Raw genomic sequence first — 10,959 nt, 5'->3', positions numbered from 1 at the left:
GTGGCAAAGAGTGCACACACACACACACACACACAAAGGCATAGGGAAAATGAAAACCAGCCGTGTCAATGAAAAATATGTTGTGAAATAATGGGAAAAAAAAGATGTTTCGTTAAGATGAGCCTTCTTGGCATTTCACTGTAGAGATGAATGGCGCCCCAATTACTGCCAACAATGGATACGGAGATACTGAGATTCATTACCTTCAACACCCTTAACTGTCTACCAGTGAATTCGCTTATCTGCTCCTTTTTCCACAGAACCTGCGCGGAGGGGGGAGGAATAAACAAAGAACTGAGTGGAGTAAATGTGTCACAAATTACCACAAACACACTGTGACTCAATGCACTTTTCATTTCTCTCCTCATTAACTGTGCCTTGCTCAAAATGAGCGACTGGGTCCAAACATAATCAAGTCCCACAGATAACAATTGACTTGACTGCTGGGGCAGTCACCACCTCCTAGCTACTGGGAAATAAATTCAGAAATAAAATGAGTTAAAATAAAATTCACTCTGCTCTCTTTTCGGCGCTGAGATAATTTGAAGACCATCAAGGCCCAAAGAAACAATCCATCTCCCTGTGAAAAAGAAGGCCTCCGTGCCACCGCCAATAAGGCATGCCTTTAGTGTTATCAAGAGTGAGTATAATTACACAGGGAAGAGGCCATCAAAGTGTCTTGGGCACTGGTATTTTTTTCCTGAGGTCTTTATCCATAGTGCTACCTGAAATAAAAATAAAAGTCGTATGAGGGAGCCAGGGAGCAGGGAGGGAGGATGGAAAGAAAAAAAAAAATAACCGCTCAGATGGGCATAACTGACCTATAAGTAGGGGAGTACGTTCAAATGCGAACACGCGGATAAAAGCCTGGCTGTTGCTGCTGCTGTATCTTATTTTAAAACAAGAAAGACTGGTTTGAAGAATTTTCGAACTTGTGTGTGTAGACTCCTGTGGACCTGGTCTTATCAAAGCGGCGATTCCCCAGCAAAGCTGTGGAAGGGCTTCTTTCCTGTTGCAGAGATTTTCGTGCTAGCCAGGATACTTTATTTCCCTCTAAAGCAGAACGGAGTGCTTGTAGGAGATTCAGTCACTCGAGGAAGTTGGGGGCTTGCCTCTTGGGAAGAGAAATGCAGGTATGAAAGCTTTTGGGTTTTGCACAGAGGAAATGGAAGGGATTCACGAAATGTGTTTCAAATTAAGACTAAACCAACACTGCCAACAGATGACTCTGAGTCTCCCTTTATTCCATCTGAAATTTTACTTTCCGCTTTAACTTCATGGTGGTGCTCCCCACGTCCCAGCCCCTGTGGCCCCCTTTCCGGCACCAGACATGCTGAATCTTGCCTCTCGCTCCCACTCTGTCCTGGAATCTGGACTGCCTGTTCTTGGGTTCCTTTCCCTCTTCTGTTCTTGAACCTAGCTCATCTTGGAAGCCAAAAGCCTAAAGCCTACTTTCTTTACCCTCACTGAGGTTATTATTTCTCTGAACTGGACGTTAGATTGAATACAGATGACATGAGTTCCTGATCATTCTGGGAGTGACTGAAACGAAACAGAGAAAGTCATTTATACATGACATCGTGTCATTAGTCTAAGAGGTAGCAGGGCAGTCTGCCAAGTGAAGCCAAGTTTCTGGTATGTCAATGACTGAAACCTCCTTGAGCAGCGTCCATGCTTTTAGAGTGTATGGTGAGTTTCATCTCTGCCGTAAGTTACCATCTTGCCAGCAGTTTCATTGTTTATGTCCCATATCTCGGTGCCAGGTGCATGTGACACAGGAGATGAAAAATAAAGCAATAAATTGAGGGCAGCTTCTATGTCAGCAGCAGAGTGCTTCTCAAACATGGTGACTTTCAGAATCACCTTGAGAGCTTATGAAGAACATGGAGTGAAATTCTCTGCTCTAATGCTAATCACCGGCTTCTGAAACATACTACCTTCCATGATCAGTTATCCGCTGCATCCTGCTGGCTCTGGTGACGACTGCTTGGCTGATAGTGAGCAGAAGAGTTGGGTTGGTCTTCTCTTTATCCCAATATACATTCGATGGTGGCATCTATACATACAAGCACTGGAGAGAGAGCAGAAAACAAACTCAGAAGAGCTGGGTTTGAAAAGTGGGCAGAGGTAAAGTTTGAACAAGATGCCTGAGTACTGGCCATGACAGGTGGAAGATTTATCTAAAGTCTGATGAGAGACAATTGTATTTACTCATAATTGTATGCACTTACAGTTTTTTTTACATTTGCAATGATTGAATACCTTTAAATGCCAGCCATCTCAAGCTATAGTAAAATCCCCATTGATGGGATTGTGATAGGATAATTGGCTCATTCCTGTTTCATTACCTGACAGCTCGAAATGGACATATGCAAAACATTTACAATATACCCATTCTACAGAAAACAAGACTTATGGTCAAAGAAGGTGAAAACAGTTGTCACATAACTTCCATGTGGCAAAGTTGAAGTCATGCTTGTCTGGCTGTTTGTGTACCCCCACCGGCATTTATTGCCTTGTTTTGTCTTTATACCTCCTCTGGTTGATGGATGATGTCATGCATTGACCAAAAAGGTTTCAGCTGGAAAAAGGCCCGTGAAATCCAGAGGGACCATCCAGTAGAGAGGCCAACAAAATAGCGTGTGGCAACCTTCCAAAATTCCACCCCAAAAATGGAGCGTTTTAATTTATACCACTTAAAGGTACTCTAAGAAGAACATTAACTCGGACCAATGCTGCCAGACAGCTCTGTGCTTTATAATACTGTGAAGATTCTAGCAGTTCTTTTTAGAATTAGATGCTAGAGTTGGAGGTAAAAAAAAAAAAAGCCTATCTCACTACATTTTTATTCAAATAATACATAGAAATTTTGAACAACTCTGAAATTTAGTGGCACGCAGTTATAAATCCAGTGAGCTAAACCATGCTGGTTTTCATTATACTTCCATTTAATTTTCTAATTAATCTCAGAAAACATTAATTAATTTTGTCTTTTCCACAGTTGGCCTGGCACCCTTGGGCCTGAAACACACAAATATTGCTGGCCTCGAGCAGTAGTAATCAAAATTTCTAATTTGTTTGAGCACGCCACTGTCTTTCTCCTTACTTCTTTCTCTGACGGGTACTTTAAGAATCCTTTAACCCCTTGGCTTTAGATTTTCTACGAATTCATGAATGAAAAAATCAGTAGATATCTCAGGCCAAAGAGATAGGATAAGACAGAAATAAAGCAGGTCGAAGTTTTGATACGGAGACAAGAGTCGGACTCTGTGCTGGGGAATTACTTGTTTACGTTCTGGAGTCATCGTGATCTGGTGCCATTTTGAGTGTGGCATTACCCTGACATCTGCCCAGTGACCCCTCAGGATTGACTGCCTGACTCATCACATAGTGTTTGCAATGTTAACTCACAATGAAGTCTGTGTAGAACCACAGAAAAATGGGCACCCCTAAATGCCAAAAGTGTTAGAGTGGTTAGTTGCCTCTTACCTTTTTCCAGCAAAAGAATATATCTCATAATTTCACTTTTTGCCAAAGCAACAACAAACAAACAAGCAAACAAACAAACAGGAGAGCACCGGCGATTTCCATGTGTCAGGGAGTCCAATTTTGGAAGCAACGAGAGAAGAGTGTGTTACATAAATGCTAAAATGCAGTGGGAAGTGACTTTTGGGAAAGATATTTGAGCTGTAACGCCAAAACATCATTTAAAATGAGTAATTTGTCTCTGTTGACTACAAAGGGCATTTAGGCTTTCTATATTTTATAATGTATATGTTGAAGAAGTCATCATGCCGTTCTACTGAAAATGCCTTCGAAATTTTATTGTGAAATATGCCAATAAAATGTTTGTACTGTATACTTAAAAACAATAATAATAAAATTAATGCCCTTGGACCCACAACCGAGATTCGGAAACAAAACATTTTCTGTCCTTAGCAATTCCCTCTGTGCTGCCATCAAGAGTAGGTCCCTCTTTCTCAGAGAGATAATTATAATATTATCTTGAATTTGTGCCAATTCTTTGCTTTTTCATTCTGGTTATATTCGTATACCTGTATCCTCAAGCACTACTTTATTTACTTTCACCTGTTTTAGAGCTTTTTAATCAGTAACTGTGCTATACTAAATTCCCCTTTTTCAATATTATGCTTTTCAGATCCATTCATATTAATGGATGGACAGTAATTCACTGATTTTGACAGCTGCACTTCATTATGTGAATATAGTAACATTTAGTTGTCCATTGTCATTACTTAAGGCTATTGGCTGTTTCCAGGATTTATTATTACTATTATTATTATTATACATATTTTAAAATATTTTATTTTATTTTATTTTATTTTATTTTATTTTATTTTATTTTATTTTTAGAAAGAGAGAGCACACGAGCAAGTGGGAGGGGCAGAAGGAGAGAGAGAGTCTTAAGCAGACTCCATGCTCAGCATGGACCCCAACACAAGGCTCAATCCCATGACCTTGGGATCATGACCCAAGCCAGTAGACAAGAGCCAGATGCTCCACTGAGTGAGCCACCCAGGTACCCTTCAAAGATTTATCATTATGAACAATGTTGCTATGGACATTTTCAAAAGCATCATTTGGTTCACTTGTGCAACCAGGTAGGATTGGACTTGGGGATTGAAAGGTACGCTCATGTTCAGCTTTAAATGGTAATGCCAAACATTTTGCCAAAAGGTGTATCAGTTTACCCTCTTACCAGTAGTGAAGTTTCTGATATTTCACATCCTACTCCATGTCGGATATAAACTGATTTAAAAAAATTTTTTTAAATGTTTATGTATTTTTGAGAGAGAGAGAGAGAGAGCGAGAGAGAGAGAGTGAGCTGGGGACGAGCAGAGAGAGGGAGACACAGAATCCAAAGCAGGCTCCAGGCTCTGAGCTGTCAGCACAGAGCCTGACACAAGGCTTGAACTCATGAACCACAAGATCATGACCACAAGATCATGACCTGAGCCGAAGTTGGATGCTTAACTGACTGAGCCACCCAGGCGCCCTGGGTATAAACTGATTTTTTAAGAAAATATTTGACAATTCAGTGGGTGGGAAAATGTATCTTATTGTAGTTAACATTTGTATTTCCATGGTTCCAAATAAGATCGAGGCTCTTTCCATGTATTTAAGAGCCTTTTTATATATCTTCAGTGAAATGTCCTTCCACGGCATTTGTCTTAATTTAAAAAGTCGATTTGTTTTTCTCTTTTTGATAACATTAGGAGTTCTTTACTTTTTCTGAATACTACTCCCTTGTCAGTTATATGGATTAGCAATATCTTCTCCCGTTTAATGGCTTATCTTTTCACCACGATCGTGGCCTTTTTTATAAATAGAAATTTGCAGTATTAAAAGATTTAAATTTATCAATTTTTATTACAATTCCCACTTCTTCTGGCATGAATTCTTCTTTGTATTGAGGTCATAAAGATTCTCCTAAAATGTCATCTTAAAGTTTTAATTATTTGGCTTTTGCTTCTAAGCCTTTAATCAACCTGAAATCGATTTTGATGTGTGGTTTCAGGTGGGAATCCAATTTCACTTTCTCCCATATGGGTAACCGACTTGCAAGTTAACAAGTTAGTTTCCGTTCTACTGAAGGAGAACGTGAAACTACAAGACAGAGACAGAGGAGATCTCGTTTGCTATAGCTGATAGAAGTAGCCAGACTGTCGTCATTTCTGTGTAGGCTCTCCAAGCCCCATTCCCACAGGGCAGGGGATGCCCGAACACGAATTGTGTTATAGGAGAGGAAACCCGCGCTCCCTTTGGCAGCGCATATACTAAAATTGGACCCATACAGAGAAGATTAGCGTAGCCCCTGCGCAAGGATGATGCACAAATTCGTGAAGCGTTCTATATTTAAAAAAAAAAAACAAAAAAACAAAAAAAACAAAAAACAGAGAGAGAGGAAACCCAAGCTTAAGGCACTCAAATCTTTTTTTTTTTTTTTAAGTTTATTTATTTATTTTGAGAGAAAGAGAGAGTGAGCATGTGTGAGCGGGGGAGGAGCAGAGAGAGAGAGACAGATAGACAAAGAAACAGAGAGAGAATCCCAAGCAGGCTCCGTGGAGCCCAGCACGGCGCTCGAACTTACAAACCAGGAGATCATGACCTGAGTGAAACCGGGAGTCAGATGCTCCACCGACTGAGCCACCTAGGCGCCCCTCAAATCGTTCATGATGGGCAATGAGCCTATCTGAAGTTTGCCCCAAAAGGAAATATTGTCTTTTTCGCATTAAATTCATTGACTTTTTGGGTTACAATGGATATCTTTAAATATTAAATCCTGTACATAAGATGCATCTCAGTTTATTCCAATCTTTCTTTTTCTCTTAATAAAGTTTTCAAATTTTATCCATAAAGACCATGGCTATTTTCGTTCAGTTAGTGCCTGGACAATGTACATATTACTCATTTGTTCTTATACATCAGATATTCGTTTCTGTAATATTTTGTCTTTGGTACTTCTGTCATAAAGGAACACTATTGGTTTCATTGCTGACTTCAAATCCAACAACCATGCCCATCTCTGATTTTTCCAACAAGCTTTCTGTTGACTTTGTTAGGTTTTCTATGGTAATTATACCACCTGCCGTTAGGGCAGTTTTATTTATTTTTTTCAAGAGAAGGGCGGTTTTATTTCATTCTTTCTTGGTTTTTATTCCTCTTTTCTTTTTTAACTTGTATTACAGCACTCCTCAGCTTCAAACCTTACAATAGCTCATTTTACTCAGATCAAAGCCAATCTCCCTACAATGCCTGGGAGGCCTAAGGTGGCCTCCTTACGCCTCTGAACTCGCCAGCTGCTCTCCATACTGGTTCCTTTGCTCCAGGCTGACTCAACCAACACCTTACTATTCCAGAAACTTGCCAGATACAGCTTGCCTCCAGGGCCTCTCCAGGATCAAGTGCTATTTGCATGAGCTGGGAGTCAGTGGCTTCCTCCCACTTTACAACCTAAGCATCGCACTTGCCTTCTCTTGTCCAGATTTTGCTTTGCACTTAATTTTATGTCTGCCTGGAAACTTCATGCCTCAAATATCTGCATGGCTTAATCCCTCACTCCTTTCAGGTCTTTGCTTAGATATTTCTTTGTCAGAACATTTAAAATGAACACTACTTGTCTACACAAGCACTTTCTAGCCATCTTTCTCCACCCCCAGGTCTATTGAAAAATAATTGACATAAAACATTATGTAAGTTTAAGGTGCACCATGTGATGATTTGATACGAGTATATTATGACACGCTACTATAATTAGGTCTCTTAGCACATCCTTCACCCCATCTAATTACAAACTTTTTGTTGTAATGGGAGAACATGAGAGCTCTATTCTCATAGCAACCTTTAAGCATACGGTACAGTATGGTTAATTATAGTCACCACCTTGTACATTAGGTCCCTAGAACGTATCTTCTACCTGGATGTTTGTACCTTTTGACCAATATCTGCCTATTTTCCCCACCCCTCTGCTCCTGGCAACCACCATTCTGTTCTCTGCTTCTATGAGTTTGATGTTTTTATATTCTGTATGTAAGTGAAATCATACAGTATTTGTCTTTCTCTGTCTGACTTATTTCACTTAGCATAATGTCCTCAGGGTCCATCCGTGCTGTCACAAATGACAGCATGTTCTTCTTTTTTATGGCCGAATATTACTCCATTATGTATATATATCTTTGTGTGTATACACACACACACACACACACACACACACACACACCACATCTGCTTTATATATTCATCCATTGATGGATAGTTAGGTTTTTTCCATGTCTTGGCTATTGTAAATAACGCCACAATGAACATGAGAGTACAGACATTTCTTTGATATGGTGATTTCATTTTTCTCTGTGCATACTTAGAAGTGAGATTGCTGAGGGGCGCCTGGGTGGCGCAGTCGGTTAAGCGGCCGACTTCAGTTAAGCGGCCGACTTCAGCTCAGGTCACGATCTCGCGGTCCGTGAGTTCGAGCCCCGCGTCAGGCTCTGGGCTGATGGCTCAGAGCCTGGAGCCTGTTTCCGATTCTGTGTCTCCCTCTCTCGCTGCCCCTCCCCCGTTCATGCTCTGTCTCGTTCTGTCACCAAAATAAATAAACGTTGAAAAAAAAATTAAAAAAAAAAGAAGAAGTGAGATTGCTGAATCATACGGTAGTTCTGTTTTGAATTTTTAAAGAAATCCTTATACTATTTTCCATAGTGGCTGCATGAATTTACATTCCCACCAATGGTACACAACGGTTCACGTTTCTCCACATACTCTCCAATATTTGTTATTTCTTGTCTTTTTGATAATAGCTATTCTAACAGATATGAAGTAATACCTTGTTTTGATTTGCTTTTTCCTCATGATTTAGTGATGTTAAGTACCTTTTCATATACTTATCAGGCATTAGTATGTCTTTGGAAAAATGTGTATTTAACTTCTCTTCCCAGTTTTTAACTGGGCTTTCTGGTTTTGCCATTGAACTATATGAGTTCCTTACAGATTTTGGGTATTAACCCTTTATCAGATATATGGTTTGCAAATATCTTTTGCTGTTTCATACGTTTTTCAATTTGTTCATTATTTATGTGGCTGTGTAGTGGCTTTTTATTTTGATATAGGTCCACTTTTAGATTTTTGCTTTTGTTGCTTGTGCTTTTGGTGTCATTTCCAAAAACCCGTGGACAGGACTGACATCAAGGAGTGTGTTTCCTGTGTTTTCTTCTAGGAATTTTACAATTTCGTGCCTGTGCTTAAGTCCTTAATGCATTTCCAGTTAATTTTTGCCAGCGGTGTAAGGCAGCAAATACCATTCTTTTGCACGTGGATATCCAGTTTTCCCAGCACCATTTATTGAATAGACAATCCTGACACAATAGTGTATCAATATACTATTGACTATTCTTGGTTCTGTTCTCAAATATTAGTTGACTATCTATACTAGAATTTATTTCTGGGCTCTTGACTCTGTTTCCTTGATCTGTGTCTCCAACTTTGTTCTTCCTCAAGATTGCTTTGGATATTTGGGGTCTCTTGTGATTCCGTGTGAATTTTAGGATTTTTTTTTTCTTTCTATGAAAAATGCCATTGAAATTTTGATGGGGGTTGCATTGACTCTGTAAGTGGTGTTGGATAGCATGGACATTTTAACAATATTAACGCTCATAATCAATAAATACAAATTATCTTCCATTTATTTGTGTCTTTAGTCTTTTTCATCAGTATCTTTTTTTTTTAATTTTTTTTCAACGTTTTTATTTATTTTTGGGACAGAGAGAGACAGAGCATGAACAGGGGAGGGGCAGAGAGAGAGGGAGACACAGAATCAGAAACAGGCTCCAGGCTCTGAGCCATCAGCCCAGAGCCTGATGCGGGGCTTGAACTCACAGACCGCGAGATCGTGACCTGGCTGAAGTCGGATGCCCAACCGACTGCGCCACCCAGGCGCCCCTTCATCAGTATCTTATAGTTTTCTGTATACAGATCTTTCATGCCCTTGGTTAAATTTATTCCTGTAATTTATTATTTTGGCAGCTATTATAAATAAGATTAGTTTATTTCTTTCTTTTTCAGATAGCTCGCTGTTGGCATGTAGAAATGCAACTAATATTGTATGTTGGTTTTGTATTGTGAAACTATTGAATTCGCTGATTAGTTCCAACAGTTTTTTGGTTGAGTCTTTAGGATTTTCTATATGCAAGGTTAAATTATCAGCAAACAGAAATTATTTTACTTCTTCCTTTCTGATTTGAATGCCTTTTATTTCTTTTTCTTACCTTATTGCCTGGCTAGGACTTCCAATACTATGTTGAAAAGGAGTGGTGACAATGGACACCCTTCAGGTGCCTGGGTGGCTCAGTTGGTTAAACATCCAACTCTTGATTTGGGCTCAGGTCAAATAATCTCCATAATCTCATGGATTGTGAGTTCAAGCCCCATGTCGGGCTTGCTCTGACAGCATGGAGCCTGCTTGGGGCTCTCTCTTTCTCTCTCTCTCCCTCTGTCCCCACCTCCAAATAAATAAACTTAAAAAAAAAAAAGAATGGGCACGCTTATCTTGTCTCCAATCTTAGAGGAAAAGCTTTCAACCCTTCACCATTGAGTATGTGGTTAACTATGGGTTTGCCATACAAGGCTTTTGTTATGCTGCTTCTAAACCCAATTTGTTGACAGTTTTCAACATATAAAGGGTGTTGAATTTTGTCAGATGCCTTTTCTGCATCTCCTGATGGTCATGTGATTTTTGTCTTGAAAGACAAACTACTATTAATGTAGTCTATCACACTTATTTGCATATTTTTAACCATTTTTGCTTCCCAGGGAGACTTGATGATGGTGTATGATTCTTTTAATTTGTTGTTAAATTTGCTTTGCTTTATTTTGTTGAGATTTTTTGCATCTATATTCATCAAGTCTAATGGTTTATAGTTTGTGTTGTTGTTTGCTTGTTTTGTATTATCCTTACCTGGCTTTGGTACAAGGATAATGCTGGCCTCATAAAATAAATTTGGGTGTACTCCCTCTTCTTCAAATTTCAGAAGAGTTTGTGAAGGCTTGGCATGAATTCTTCTTTAAATGTTTGGGAGAGTTCACCTGTGAAGCTTCTGGTTTGGGGAGGGTTATTTTGGGAGATTTGGATTACTGATTCAACCTCTTGTTATCGATCTGCTCAAATTTTCTATTTCTTCATGATTCAGACATGGCAGGTCATATAATTTCTGGGAGGTTTTCATTTCTTTTAGGTTGTCCAATTTGATGGCATATTAATCCTTTTGGGAGTCTTATGATTCTTTGCTTTTCAGTGGTATCAGTTGTAATGAATCCTCTTTCATTTATAATTGTATTTATTTTAGGTTTCTCTTTTCTCTTGGTAAATTTAGCTAGTTTTTCAGTTTTGTTTTTGCTTTAAAAAACTCAACTTTAGCTTTTTGATATTTTCTTTTTTTTTATTCTAAA

General features: G+C 39.1%; 1 long non-coding RNA gene and 1 other non-coding gene across 2 annotated transcripts in view; one reads left to right on the top strand and one right to left on the bottom strand.

Moving 5' to 3' along the window:
- Positions 1-1,027: 1,027 nt before the first annotated feature.
- The window catches only part of LOC123384414, a 33,221-nt gene continuing 23,289 nt past the window's right edge, over positions 1,028-10,959 (bottom strand). The window contains exon 2 of the long non-coding RNA XR_006595464.1: positions 1,028-2,071. This is a non-coding gene — a long non-coding RNA (uncharacterized LOC123384414). The remainder of the gene's footprint in view (positions 2,072-10,959) is intronic.
- Positions 5,775-5,881, top strand: LOC111560011. The gene has a single exon (XR_002741454.2). It is a non-coding gene; the product is annotated as a U6 spliceosomal RNA (small nuclear RNA).

The sequence above is a fragment of the Felis catus genome, chromosome A3 (assembly GCF_018350175.1).
Source record: "Felis catus isolate Fca126 chromosome A3, F.catus_Fca126_mat1.0, whole genome shotgun sequence".
Taxonomy (NCBI): Eukaryota; Metazoa; Chordata; class Mammalia; order Carnivora; family Felidae; genus Felis; species Felis catus.
This window is presented reverse-complemented; position numbering and strand designations above follow the sequence as displayed.